Consider the following 15,412-nt stretch of genomic DNA (forward strand, 5'->3'; position numbering starts at 1 on the left):
CCACATTCCATTATACTGGGGTTGCAGGCATGCCCCAAGCCTAGCTCATATCTTGTTCAATCTGAGTTGATTCTAACAGAATCATAGTTCCAAACTATGCCTGAAAGCCACCATCCCAGAAGGCCACACAGACATAGTCACATACAGCAAAAGGAGTATATGTCAGCAGGGGCTGACAGGGCCAATTCCCTCACAGGAGAGGGAGAAATGGTGCCTGTCCTTTGTTTAGGGGCATTTTTTATAGCCACGGGACTGGGGCAGGAAAATTTTATTGGGGGTGGGAAGTAGCACATAGCCAGGTGGGGTTTTCTGATTGCCACAGTTACAGTTAGGCGGTAGTTCATGGATGTAGCTGGGGGCTAGGGATAACATGTGACTTCAGGAAGTAAAGTGGGGGGAACAGCCAGGGCTGAAGGGCACTTGCAGTTAAGCCTGGCTAGATCAACTGGTTTTGGGGGAAGGGCTGAGACCTGAGATGGAGGGCATGCTAATAATACATACTTTGTCTTTTGAAATGCCCTCTTCAAGACTTTAAGCCTGGCTACTCTGCTGAAGATAAGGGAGAAACAGACCTAGGAGGGATAAGACTAATGGAAGCGAGCAACTCCTATAAAAATAAAGTCACCAAGTCAACACACAGCTGACCACAGATTCAGGGAAAGTGGAGAACTGAAGAAACTCCAGATGATTCCAGTCTTCATTACAGATCTTGCCTGAGTTAATTTGCAGAAACAACACAGGACGCCCCTCCCCCCTCCCTCCCGCGTGCCTCCCCCTCCCCCCCCCCCCCCCGCCCCCCCAGTAGCTAGGAGGTCACATCATTGTGTTTTCTTCCATTGGCAGACAAAGGCACAGACACCTTTGAGAGCATGAACTGGAGCCTGAACCTGGGTCTTGGTTTGAGCCTTGGCATTTTGCCAACAGCACCTGTGACTTGGCAATGTAGTCATGAACACACTTCACTTCTCAAGTTTGGTTGTAGGACATAAGCAAGTTGTTGGAGCTTGTGGCTGGTACCCATTAGAATCTTGTATTTATTAACCTGAGTTTTACAGTAGTCTTGATAATCAAGGCTTCGCATATGCACTCAAAGCCTTGGCATTGTTTGTCTGCATCTTCAAGCCTTTCTTCTTGTGCTTCTTGGCAAAACGCATATAGCTTAGGAAATTGGGGGCCTATCCCCTTAATAGGTTCTTTGTGATTGGGATTTTTTTTTTGGGTCCGGTCGTGGGGCCTGAACTCTGAGCCTGGGCGCTGTCCCTCAGCTCTTCTGCTCAAGGCTAGCGCTCTACCACTTGAGCCACAGCGCCACTTCTGGCTTTTTTTCTTTTTGCTTATGTGGTGCTGGGGAATCGAACTCAGGGCCTCATGCAAGCAAGGCAAGCACTCTACCACTGAGCCACCTTCCCAGCACCGTGATTGGGATTCTTGATGCCATTTCAGGGTCATCTTCTGGACTGGTTGGTCATGGTATTCTTCTAGAGTTTTTCCATATCTGCATCATAATCTGTAGCTCCCAAAGTGCATGAGACTAGAAGGTAAGAGTTGCATGGTTTATTATGCAGCAATATGTAATTGATTTAAGCAAGAGGTAACCATAAAACCTGACAGAAGAACTAGGGGGGGAATCAAGTATATTATCTAGGTATAAAAAAGAAATACAGCCAGGTGCCAGTGATGCACATCTACAACCCTACCTATATAGGGGGCTGAGGTCTAAGGAGCATGGTTTGAAGCCACCCCTAACAGGAAAGTCAGTGGGATTTTATCTCCAATTAAGCTAGTCCAGAGCAAAAAAGCTCAGGGACAGCACCCAGGTGAACATGTATGTGCGCGCACGCACACACATACACACATATTCACACACACAGAGAACTTAAAAATTCAAAAATAATGTGGGGATGTAAAATGTGTTTACTAATTCTTTTTTTTTTTTTTTTTTTTGCCAGTCCTGGGCTTGAACTCAGGGCCTGGGCATGTTCCTGAGCTTCTTTTTTGCTCAAGACTAGCACCTTACCACTTAAGCCGCAGCACTACTTCTGGCTTTTTCTGTTTATGTGGTACTGAGGAATTGAACCCAGGGTTTCATGCATACTAGACAAGCACTCTACCACTAAGCCACATTCCCAGGCTCTGTTTAGTAATTCTAAAAAGCCCTTCAAAAGCTCTCACATCTAACAAACACAATGTGTCTAAAGTACTTTCATATCTAACAAATACAATGCGGCTAAAGTGATGGTGCATAACCAAGACCACTGCAGTTTTTTCCTTACTCTCCTGAATCACTTGTCTGGGGAGAAACCAGTCATCATGAAGAAATGCTCCTGAAACCTGTGGACAGCCAGATACGTGAGTGGTATACCAGGAAAGCATTTTCCTGAAGATACTTTGACTCCAATCTCACGAGATGCACTGGGAAATAGCTGGGTTCCTGACTCACATAGAATACAAGGTCAAAAGTAATTGTTTTAAACTACAAAGCTTTGAGATTATTTCTCTACAGCAATAGGTAAATGATGTTCCTCATAATTATAAAGCAGTACTAGGTGTAAAGGTTTATGCCTGTAATCCTAGCTACTCAGGCAGAGATTAAAGTGGGCAAGACTTGCAGAAGCACAAGGCTGGGTATGGTGGTTTCACACAACAGATTGAAGGATTAGATAGGTATGGACAGAGGATTGTGATCTGAAGCAGTCCCTGGGAAAACACATCTAAAGCAAAAAGGTCTGAGGTGTGTGGCTCAAGAGGTAGAATACCAACCTAGAAAGCATGAGGCCTGGGGTTCAAAAACCTCACTTCCACTAAAAACAATACAATTATCTGACCTAAACATGAATTATATGTCCCAACAATTCCACTGCCACCTATTCAAACAAAATAACTAAAAATAAGGACTCAAATATAAGTACAATAATTTTCATTGTATTATTAGACATAATAACCAAAAAGTGGGAAGAGAAGCCCATTGTCCACCAACTTATTAGTACATACACAAAATGTATATTACTTACCCTGAAAAGGGATTTTATTTACCAAGAGAAGGAATGAGTATGTAATACAAATACATAAACCTCAAAAACCATATGCTAAGTGACGTAAGCCAGACTAATTCATATGAAATTCCTAGAATAGACAAACTTATAGACAGTGAATTAGGAGTAAGCAGGGACTGAACGGATGATAAATAGGGAATTATTTCTCAGTGGTTACAGAGTTTCTGTTTGGAGTGATGGAAAAGTTTGGAAATACTTAATGGGGAACATGAATATCACTAATGCCACTGAGTTATGCACATAAAAATGGTTAGAGAAGAGCTGGGAAGGTGGATCAGTGGTAGAGTGCTTGCCTTGCATGCATGAGGTCCGGGGTTCAATTCCCCAGCACCAAAAAAACCCCCCAGAAAAACCCGCAAGTGGCGCTGTGGCTCAAGTGCACTAGCCTTGAGCTGAAGAGCTAAGGGACAGTGCCCAGAGTTCAAGCCCCATGAGTGACCAAAACAAAGGTTAGAGAAGGCAAATTTTCTGTCATATGTAATAAGAAAAAGAGAAAGCAGCTGGCATAAGATAGTGCAATGTCTTTTGAAGACTCAGTTATAGCACTAGCAAGGTGCAATACCTTGTGGGTATACACAGTCATGAAAAATGATGCTATTTCTTCTAGGATCTGTAGCTCTGGAAATCCAGGGTACCAATGGTAGTCATTCTTTTTTTCTTTTTTTCTTTATTTTTATTTTTGCCAGTCCTGGGGCTTGAACTCAGGGCCTGAGCAGTCTCTGAGCTTCTTTTGCTCAAGGCTATCACGCTACCACTTGAGCCACAGCACCATTTCCAGCTTTTTCTGTGTATGTGGTACTGAGGAATGGAACCCAGGGCTCCGTGCATACTGGGCAAGCACTTTACCACAAAGCCACATTCCCAGCCTTGGAAGTCAATTCTCTACATATTATCCCCAAGGATGCCCATAAAAGTCTTTACTTTCTATCTCCTCAACATTGGACCCTTCTGATTTAAAGCAAGATTATCCTCTTCCAGCGATAGATAATTGTCCTTTGGGGCAGGACAATTTCTTGTATTGGAGGTTGTTGTGCATTGCACTTAGCATGTTTAGTAGCATACACCTCTACCACTAGATGTCAGTAGCACCTGCTTTTCAGTTTCGGGAAACAAAAAAATGTCTTCACACATCATCAAATGTCCTCTGCTTAGGACAGGGTGGGAAGGGGGGAGTCATCCTTAGTTGAGAGCTACTGGTTTAGATTTATCAGTTCACAAAGCAGGAATGCTCCCATTAAGAACATGACAATTTTTCCATTAAGCTTGAAGTTGAGACCAGTAAATAAAAAAAGCACTTTTAACAGTGGCAGAGGTGATTAACCCTAACTATTGAGTGTTTCTGACTGTACAATGAGGTAAATGAAGATTATATCAAGAATGCACATGTCTTGGGCAGGGAAAAATGATGTTATCCTGTGTTCTATGATTAAGGTCGAGAAAAACACCACCACCACAGGTGGCACTAATTGTGTGCTACTTAATAGGCAAGGAATTAAGGCCAATTGGGAGCAAAGAGAAATGAGAAAGGGGAGAGACAAAGGGAGTTATACACAGATATCAACAACCACATGACCTGCAGCCACACAGATACCAAGAACAACCACATGACCAGTAGCAGAAATGATTGTATTGGTTATAAATGTTTTGGTCATTAATGTGATACAAATTTGCACACACATACTGTTGTTTTGATCAAGGGTGGACTGAATACATTGACAGGGGCTTTATAAGATGATAATGAAGTTGAAAAATTCCTATTGCCTAGTGACATTGTAGCTGTTGTAATACCATAACACAATGCATTTTGTTTGCAGTGGTGTTGATGTTAAGAAAGCTACTGTGTTGCTAGTCATAGAAAAACATAGTATAGGCGTGCTTCTGGGAGTTGTTTGGAGGTTGGGATCTCACAGCTGGAAATTTTCAGGCAGAGCAGACATGTTGCGTAAACAAATTTACTATTCGGATAAATACAACCACGAAGAGTTCAAATACCTGCATGTAATGTTACCCAAGGCCATAGCCAAACTTGTCCCTAAAACCCATTTGATGTCTGAGTCTGAATGGAGGAATCTTGGTGTCCATCAGAGTCAGGGGTGGGGTCATTATATGATCCATGAACCAGAACCTCACATCTTGCAGCTCCAGAGGCCGCTGCCCAACAAGCCAAAGAAACAAAGCTAGAGAACCATTTTCAGTCTCACGCTTTATAAAACTGCCCTTTCTAACATCCTTCTCATAGCATGATTATGCTGCTTTCTTATTTCTCACATTGATATTTAAAGCATGTTTGATTCACTGTTAGAATGTGCTGAAAACTGCTTTGCTTCTTGAGTGAGCCACTAACATGGTCCTGCCAGAGGAGCGCTTTGTGGGCTACAAGCTCAGCTGGGTGGCATCTCAGAAGTCGGCAGAGCACTTGGTAGAGGGAGAAAGTGTCTTAAGAATCAGACCATGTAGGGCTGGGAAGGTGGCTCAGTGGTAGAGCATTTTCCTTGCATGCATGAGGCCCCAGGTTCGATTCCTCAGCACCACATAAGCAAATAAAAAAAAAAAGAAATAAAAAAAGAAAGAAAGAAAAAAGCCGGAAGTGGCACTGTGGCTCAAGTGGTAGAGCTCTAGCCTTGAGCTGAAGAGCTGAGGGACAGCACCCAGGCCCAGAGTTCAGGCCCCACAACCGGACCCCCCCACCCCCCGCCAAAAAAAAGAATCAGACCATGGCTGTACGAGGGATTGTGTAAACCCGCTATTTTTTCCTACTGGGTACTGTATGTATGGTAACTCATGGATTTTTCTCTCAATGTACTGGAAACTTTCCATTTTATTCAAGAAAGTTGTTCTATGTTTCAAGATTAAAAAAAGAAAAACAGTACTTGTAATTATGTACAACACATAATACTAGATATAATAGACAAGTTTGATGCTGATTTATGTATTTAGTATTTTTTAATAATTATTTTAGCATATACTCATATAAAAAAGTTTACTCTAAAGTAATATGCTCTGCTGATTCAAAACTTTGGCAAAGTAGCAGGTTATAAAATTAACCCCCCAAAATCAATGGCTTTTCTGTATGCCAACAATGAGAAAAGTGTGGCTGAAATTAGGAAAGCAACTCCATTTGTAATAGCCCCACAAAAAATAAAATACCTAGGAATTAACTTAACTAAAGAAGTGAAGGACCTCTATGATGAAAACTTTAAAATCTTGAAAAAGGAAATCAACACAGAACTTAAAAAATGGCAAAACCTCCCATGCTCCTGGATTGGCAAGATTAACATCGTGAAAATGGCAATACTTCCCAAGGCTATCTACAAATTCAACGCGATACCTATCAAAATTCCAACCTCATTCTTCAAGGAAATAGAAGAGGCAATCCAAAAATTCATATGGAACAATAAAAGACCCAGAATAGCAAAAACGCTCCTCAATGGAAAGAACACTGCTGGAGGAATATCAATACCAAATTTCAAACTCTACTATAAAGCCATAGTAATCAAAACAGCTTGGTATTGGCATAAGAACAGACCTCAGGACCAATGGAATAGAATTGAAAACCCAGAAATGAACCTACAGACCTATAGCCATCTAATCTTCGATAAGGGAGCTAAAACAATAGAATGGAAGAAAGACAGCCTCTTCAGTAAATGGTGCTGGCAAAATTGGTTAACTACATGTAGAAAACTAAAGCTAGATCCTTATATATCACCCTGCACCAGAATCAACTCCAAATGGATCAAAGACCTTGAACTCAAAGCAGACACTCTGAAAACATTACAGGATGGAATAGGAGAAACCCTAGGTCTCCTTGGCTCAGGCCGAAATTTTCTGAATAGAGACCCGGAAACACAACAAATCAAAGAAAGGTTGGACAAATGGGATTGCATAAGGCTGCAGAGCTTCTGCAGGGCAAATGACATAGCTAGCAAGATCAATAGAAAGCCCACGGATTGGGAGAAGATCTTTACTAGCCATACAACGGACAGGGTCTCATATCTAAAATATACTTGGAACTCAAAAAATTAAACCACCCAACAACAAATCCTCAAAGAAACAACTGCCCAATAAATAAGTGGGCGAAAGACTTAAAGAGAAGCTTCTCTGAAGAAGAAAGAAGGATGGCCAATAGACACATGAAGAAATGTTCAACATCCCTAGCCATAAAAGAAATGCAAATCAAAACAACATTGAGATATCACCTCACTCCAGTTAGAACAGCAAAAATCAAGAACTCTAACAACAACAGATGCTGGAGGGGATGTGGACAGAAAGGAACCTTACTTCATTGTTGGTGGGAATGTAAACTTGTTCAACCACTTTGGAAAGCAGTATGGAGGTTCCTCAAAAGACTTCACATAGAACTCCCCTATGACCCAGCAATCCCACTTTTGGGCATTTACCCTAATGTTTACAAAAAAGACCACACTAAAGCTACCAGCACAACTATGTTTATTGCAGCATTATTTACCATAGCTAAGATATGGAACCAACCCAGATGCCCCTCAGTAGATGAATGGATCAAGAAAATGTGGTATATATACACAATGGAATTCTATGCCTCCATCAGAAAGAATGACATTTCCCCATTTGTTAGGAAATGGAAAGGCTTGGAAAAAATTATATTAAGTGAAGTAAGGCAGGCCCAAAGAAACATAGGTCCCATGGTTTCCCTTATTTGCAATATCTAGTAGAGGTATGAGTCAAGCGGAAAAGGTCAGATAATGTGATGTTAGGAAAATGAACCCTTAAATATGTATTTTAATGTTTTCATTTCTTTCATGCATGTGTTTCTAACGCATTTATAAGATTATTTCTTTGTTGCTTTGTATGTCCCTCCCCCACAGTGTAACCCCCGCTTTCACTATATTTGATGTCAGTATAACATGTGGAGGAGATGGGGACAAACAAGTCATTTAAGGATTCAGGTGGACCTGTTGCAACAATGAGAAGTACAAAATGTCATGTCAAAACCAGCTTTACAATGTCGGTGTGGGGGGGGGGAGGGGGGTATGATTGGGTGGGGGGGAGGGGGGAGGCTGGGAAGGGAGGTAAAGGGTAAACAAAGGAGGAGGCTGCAATGCTTGGTAAGAAATGTATGCATTATCCTGCCCATGTAATTGTAACCCCTCTGTACAGTATGTTCTCAAATAAAATAAAATAAAATAAAGTAATATGCTCTGACATCTGGGCAGAGGCCTTATATGTCTCCTATTTTTTCCCTCTGATCTGAATCAACAGGCCAGCTGGAGAGGCTGACCTATACCATCTAGATTTCTACATGTAATACTAAGACATTCAGCGAGTCATGAAATTGCCTACCAAGATCTTTCTCAGAATATCCACTGTCATCAAATTCAAATGACAGATCCTGAGGAGCCTGAGGCCTGGGTGACTCCATCTTGAGCTAGTGATCATCTTCTAAGGTATGAGTTATGCAGCTGACTATGAGCCCGACCTGGAATGAACAGAAGCAGCAATTCTTGGGTGACTAGGAACGTAAACAATCCTTGAGAAAACCACAGGCAGGTGCTGGAGGGCATGGTGACCCAGTAGTCAGACCACAGATGGTGTTTGTTTGAGAAAGGAACCCTGCAGTTTAGCTTGTATCTCCTTGAGACTCCCCTGTGGTGCAAGCCAACCAGTGTAAAGTACGTCAGACCTCTGATCTAACCAACAACCTGTTTCTGGTCCTTTCCTGCTTTGTAGTGCACCAATCAAACTATAGAATTGTTTTATGATTTTCCCACAATGTGTAATAATTTGTTATAAGATGCTATGATGTATGCAAAGTCCCTGCCTTCCCTAAAAAGTGTATAAAAAGTGCTATAATCCTGGGCTTGGGGCCTCTCAGCGTCACCAGTTACCTGGTGTGTGGAGGACCAAGCTCGAGCTTACAATAAAGACTCCTTTGCTTTTACATTGGTGACAGTCTCTGGTGGTCTTTTGAGTAAGGATTTCCGAATTCGGCTTTACAATCCTATGTGTAAATCTTCCTTACTCCCACTCTTCTATACTCCAACACAAGATGTGTTCATATTAGCTGATGTGTATCTTACTATTTAAGTTACAAACTATTAAAAAAGACATGAGATTGACCTAAAAGAAGAATTAAATGAATAAGAATAACATAACATTGGAAAGGAGATTTAATTCTGTTGAGAAAAAGGTTAGCATATATTTGTGGAATAATGGCATCATATGAGGCAGAAATATGACTTTGTTATCATCTTTATCCAAAGGCTCAATATGATTTTTTTGTTCTGGTCCCAGGGCATGAACTCAGGGCCTGGGCACTGTTCATGAGCTTCTTTTGCTCAAGGCTAGTGTTCTATCACTTGAGTAACAGCTTTTGGTGATTAATTGGATATAAGAGTCTTACTGATTTCCTGCTGTGGTTGGCTTTGAACCACAATCTTCAGATATCACCCTCCTGAGTAACTAAAATTATAGGCATGAGCCACAGGCACCCAAGTAGCTCATTATGTTTTAAAATGGAGCATATGGGGCTGGGAAGATGGCTCAGTGGTAGAACCCTTGCCTTGCATGCATGAGGCCCTGGGTTCGATTCCCCAGCACCACATAAGAAAAAAAGTCGGAAGTGGCGCTATAGCTCAAGTGGTAGTGAAAGACCCCAGACTCATTGGGATACTTTCTTCAACGGGAGGGCACCCCAAGAACCAAGACTCCAAGCCAGCAGCTGCAATAAGCAAGAGGAGTTTATTTGGTGTTTGCGCAAACAGGCTCTCTGTCCGAGGCAGACAGGAAGCCCCGAGCAGAGATTACAGGCTAATTTAAAGGCAAAAACCACAAGATTAACGCATAACACAAAGCATCCCACGATTGGTCCATTTAAAGGTCACCATATACACCAACAATCACTTTGCCACTCGGGAAATTTTGTAACACTCTTTGTAAAATGACTGGCCCATGGTTGGTTTAAGGGGGGTTTACATGGTTACAGGCCTATGATTGGTTGACATTTGGCTTAGCTTGTGGTCTTGCCAGGTGGTCGTTATCTCAAGGTCCTGTCTGGGGAATTTCTAAATGGGAACTGAGGAACTCGTACTGTCTGTTTTTTTTTATTTTTATCTACGACCACTGACCTTGTCCTGGGGCCGGCATCTGGTCCCTGAAACTTCTTAACTCATTTCTGGGAAGGGAAGGGTCAATGCTAGCGTAAGCAAGTTTACAGAAGCAGAATCAGCAGTTAGCAAGTTAGTAATGGTAATGGTCAATTTTTAGTCTTTCAGTAGAGCACTAGCCTTGAGCTGAAGAGCTGAGGGACAGTGCCCAGGCCCAGAGTTCAGGCCCCATGACCGGACCCAAATAAATAAATAAATAAATAAAATAAAATAAAATGGAGCATATGAGTACCTAGTTGGCAAGTGATACTTGATAATTTTTTAATATGTCATTGTGATTAGGTTGAGCTGTGTTTTCCAGGGTTCCTCTCCAGTGCATTTCTAGTTAAGAGTTGTGAGCACCATAACAATGATTTTGCATGGTGTCAAGGTACAAGTGAAACAATAACTATTTTTTTGTCTTTTTACATAGTGTACACTATCATTTTTTTGGCTAGTTTATCTTGTTGATCCAGGTAAAAAGCAGATGTGTACCGACAGATCTGACCCTATATCCTCCCTGAGTCTCCAAGTTCTGGACTAGTTATGTGATGAGCGTCATGATAAAAGGCACCAGATTTGCCTGCACAAGACATCTTCTACATTATAAAAGTTGGACAGGTTGAGAAACTAAGTTCTGGTATTTCCTCCAGGATTAGGGTTTGTTCTTACTCTGCTCTACTTTAATCCTATTTCCTTCCTAAATTGATGCCTTGTAAATCTTAGCTCCAGTACTATAAAAGAGCTTTATAGAGATGGTTTCAAATAGAGCCTACAACTCATCCCCCGCACCGACCCCCCCCCAGAGTGAGTGTGTGTGTGTGTGTGTATTTCTGAATAATACAATCTTCTCTCCCTCCTTCCTTCCCTCCCTCCCTCCCTCCTTCCTTCCTTCCTTCCTTTCTTCCTTCCTTCCTTCCTTCCTCTTTTCTGCTGGTCCTAGGGCTTGAACTTGGCCTGAGCACTGTCTCTGAGCTTTTTGCTGAGGCCAACACCCTACCACTTGAGCTACAGCTCCACTTTTGGTTTTCTGGAAATAAGAGTGAGAGACATCAGATGTATGTGTAACATTTTGTCTTGAAGGTAACAAACACCTTTGTACAACTACTTAATGATAATCCTAAAGAGAATAGACTGGAGCCTGGCACCAGTGGCTCCTGCCTGTAATCCTAGCTACTCAGGAGGCTAAGATCTGAAGATCACAGTTCAAAAACAGACCAGCAAGAAAGTCTATGACCCTCTAATCAACAATTAACCACCATAAAAATAAAACCAGAAATGGACCTCTCTGCCTCAAGTGGTAGAGCACCACCTTTAAGGGAAAATGCTCAGGGATGTAGCCAAACTTTGAGTTCAAGCTTTAATATAGGAAAAAGAAATTCAATATGTCTTAATAGTATTAGATTTCTTAAAAGTAACAAGAAAATCAGTAGATAAAGAAGAACCTTTGAAACAACCAATACTTTACACATATACTAATCAACAACACAAATGAGATATTTGACATTGAACAAAAGAAAAACTTTTTTTTTAATCTTGGTGCTTAAACTCTGGGACTGGGCACTGTCCCTCAGCTCTTCAGCTCAAGGTGAGTGCTCTTGAGCCACAGCACCACTTCCAGTCTTCTGGTGGTTAACTAGAGATAAGAGTCTCACAGACTTTCCCACTTGGGCTAGCTTTGAACCATGATCCTCAGATCTCAGCCTCTTAAATAGCTAGGATTACAGGCTTGAGCTAACGGTGCCCCAGCTAAGAGAAGCTTTTAATATTTAGTTTTTTTAAGAATTTTTTTCCTTAAGTAGGAGGATTCATAGAAATTTCTGTACAAAAATACTGAACTATACATCATTTAATACAAAAGAGGGTAGATTGTGTTGACTTATTTGGAGGGGGGGAGCTCCACACGAATCTCTCTTCTATTCTTACAGATTTTCTGTGATATGCCAATGTGTACTTTCTCTATTTCACTCTCCACTTTTGCCTGACTTTGCACCCAAACATGGCAGACAGAGCATACAAGAAACCCAAGATTCCACAGTAGCTAGAGGAGAAGGAAGCTACAGTAACTGCCACACTGTTCCCACTAATAGAAGAGGGAAAATATGTTCAGTACACTGGGCATATGAAAGAGACAGAAGGTGGGTGTTTGCTTGGCTGAAGGAGCTTGGGGTTTCAAACTATGAACAAAAGAAATGTTATTGCAAATCAGGAAGAAGGAAAGTCTGTAGTCAACTATGTGTTCCATGTTATGATATTTTCTTCTAATAAACAGAGAGCAATTTTCCAATCATCAGGGCACTGGATAGGAGCCCCTGCTTCTAGGAATTAATATCCATGAGTATCAGAATCTAGTAGGGAGAAAATGGCTCACATCTTAATAATAGCTTTTCATGAGACTTGTCTTAGGATAGTGGTATGAAGCCATGCCAAGTAGGAAAGTCCCAAATATTCTTATATCCAGTTAACAACCAAAAGTCAGACTTCAAACTATGGGTCAAGCCTTGAGAGAAAACGTTTAGAGAGAGCACCTAGACCCTGAATTCAAGGTTTCTCCAAGAAACAATTCCTGAAATGATGGTGAGAGAAAAAAGAGAGACCAGAAAAGATACCAGTCCAACCTAGCCCAGTCCAGCCCAGCCCAGCCCAAGAAATTAAAAAAAAAAAAAGAAAGAATCTAGAAGAAAATTGCCTTCAACCTCAACATTTCTTATAAGGTGTTTTCAAGGAACTTACCCTTGTTTTTCAACCAAGTAGCAAAGAATTCTTTACTGGTGTGTCATGCATGCCTGTCATCCTACTACCCAGAAGCTGAGATCTGAGGATCAAATTAAAAAGCCAGCCCATGGAGTAAAGTCCCTGAGACTCTTATCTCCAATTAACCACCAATAAATAAATAAATAAAATCCTGTAAGTAAAACTGAAGCATATTAGAGTTAATAGCCTTGAGCAAAAAGTCCAGTCTCAGCCAGGCCCTGGTGACACATACCTGTAATCCTATTTACTCAGAAGGCTGAGGTCTGAGGATCTATGTATGTTAATTATGACCTCTAAAGAGCAAGACAATCCATTGAGGCATGGTTAAAAGTGACAAAAATTATTATTTACACTACACCAGAATGGGGGCGTGTGACTACCTTGTCCTGGGCTAGCCTCCACCAGCAAACCTCCAAACCTCCAATAGGCAGCCCCGACCTTTATTAGTTGGTCTGCAAACCACCAATTGTGGGTCTGCAAACCTCCAAACCTCAGACCTCCAAAGCTCCCAAGCTCCAAACCTCCAAAGAGGAAGGTTTTTCCCTTTCTTCCCTTCCTCCTCCACTGCAGGCCTCTCCACTCTCCACAGGCCTGCCCTGCTCTGCTCCAGGAGGCGCCTCTCCACAGGCCTCTCTAGAGGAAGGCCCCAAATGGCTTCTCCAGGAGGCTTGCCCTGCTTTCCACAGGCCTGCCCTGCTCTGCTCCACAGGCTTTCTTTCCCCTCCTGCTGTCTCTCTCCCTACTTCCCTGTTGCTCTTTACTCCTGGCTAGGAACAAACAGCCTATATATAGGTGGCTCCCCTCCCCAACTCCAGTGTTTTCATCTGCTTAATGGTTTCCAATGGCCATTCATGCCCCTCCCCCAATCCAATAGGCAGCTCACCATGTGGGGTGATGCCCCACCCCCTCCAATAGCATGCCCCGCCCCTTTCGGCAGTGTGCCCTGCCCCTCGGGGTGGTGACTTCAGCCTCTCCATACCCTGCCCACTCTGGTGGCCTGGTCCTGGAGTGGTGAAGCCCTTCTCTTGATGCCCCGCCCCCTCCAGTGGCCGGCCACAGGGCCACACTTACCGGCTCCGCTGGTTATTACACTCCCTTTCTTTCTTCCTCAAGCACATTAACTGTACATGCAATATATAATTAAAATAGTAACTACTGGCTAGGTGCTGTTCCATCAGGCCTATAATCCTAGCTACTCAGGAACCTGAGATCTTAGGATCATGGTTCAACGTTATCCTGGGCAGGAAAGTCTGACACTCTTATCTTGAATTAACTACTAGAAAACCAGAAGTGGAGCTTTGGCTCAAAGTGGTAGAGCACTAATCTTGAGGAAAAAAAATCATTCAGGGACAGCACCCAGGCCCTGTTCAAGCCCCACAACCAACCTCCCCCCCCCCAAAAAAAGTCCAAAAACAACAACAAAATATCTATTGGAATGTGAAATATAATGGACAAATTACAAATAACTTTATTAATGAATGTTGGTAAGCAACATTGGGGAAAAGTGTCTGCCTTGCAGATACACTCCCTAAAGCCTAACCATTCAGAAGCTGTTAAACATATCCTGCTGTTCTCTATTCAATCTCAGTTACTGGTTCAGAATCATACATTGTGATTGACTACTTCATACCATTCAACTGCCACAAGTTATGACATCATTTTCCCACAAACCAATTACCATTTAGTAGAATCTTGAGGTTTCCATAGAGTTGTCCATAAACAAACTTGGATCATCAGACCAGTGGCTAATGAGCTTCTACTCTGACACATGTGGCTCTGTAGCTTCAATTAACCACATATCCTCTAATATTTTTAATTGATGTTACCTTTCTTCTCTTACCATGTCAGGTAAGGAGAGAAACTTTTAAGATTTTTTTTCCATTAGATCATCTACTCCCTACATTTAGTAGTAGAATCAAAACTGCTTTGAATATGAGGGCAAGTATTGAATTAGAAATCTGAAGACTTAAGTTTCATTTTGGCTGTGATATTTACTAGGTATGCAAATTCACCAGATGGTTTACCCTCTCACAAAATCTGTGGCTTCATCTGCTCCATGAGGATAAAGGACAGCCCATCCTCTGATTCCTTTCTTTTCTAATACTGAGTTTTACAGGGTATGTGTGTCTACAGAATGAAGCCACAGACCTTATCAGAATGTCCATTGTAACAAATTGAGAATGCAATTCAGATGAGGTAGAAAACTGTACACGCAGACATTTCATCTGTAACACTCTCATCATACTAATATTTCTAGTTTAGTATTTCAAATTCAGTGCTTTTCAAAGAATAATATTCACATTTCAATTTTCTTGTTCAAAGTAGGTAAAAAGAGAAATATGAAGAGAGGTGGGATGACTAGGCTAAGAGTATACAGGTATTCTAGAAGAAGAAAGTTTGACAGAAATGGGTAGGGTGAAGAAAAAGGTGAGGTTAGAGAAAATAGGAAAGAGTCAAGGAGATGAAAGAGCATGGAGACATTGTCAA

General features: G+C 41.8%; 1 pseudogene; it reads left to right on the forward strand.

Annotated features, from left to right (window-relative positions):
• The first annotated feature begins 4,988 nt into the window (after positions 1-4,988).
• LOC138821200 (cyclin-dependent kinases regulatory subunit 1 pseudogene) lies at positions 4,989-5,234 on the forward strand (annotated as a pseudogene).
• Positions 5,235-15,412: the final 10,178 nt, after the last annotated feature.

The sequence above is a fragment of the Dipodomys merriami genome, unplaced genomic scaffold (assembly GCF_024711535.1).
Source record: "Dipodomys merriami isolate MVZ:Mamm:240054 unplaced genomic scaffold, mDipMer1.0.p SCAF_90, whole genome shotgun sequence".
In the NCBI taxonomy this organism is placed as follows: domain Eukaryota; kingdom Metazoa; phylum Chordata; class Mammalia; order Rodentia; family Heteromyidae; genus Dipodomys; species Dipodomys merriami.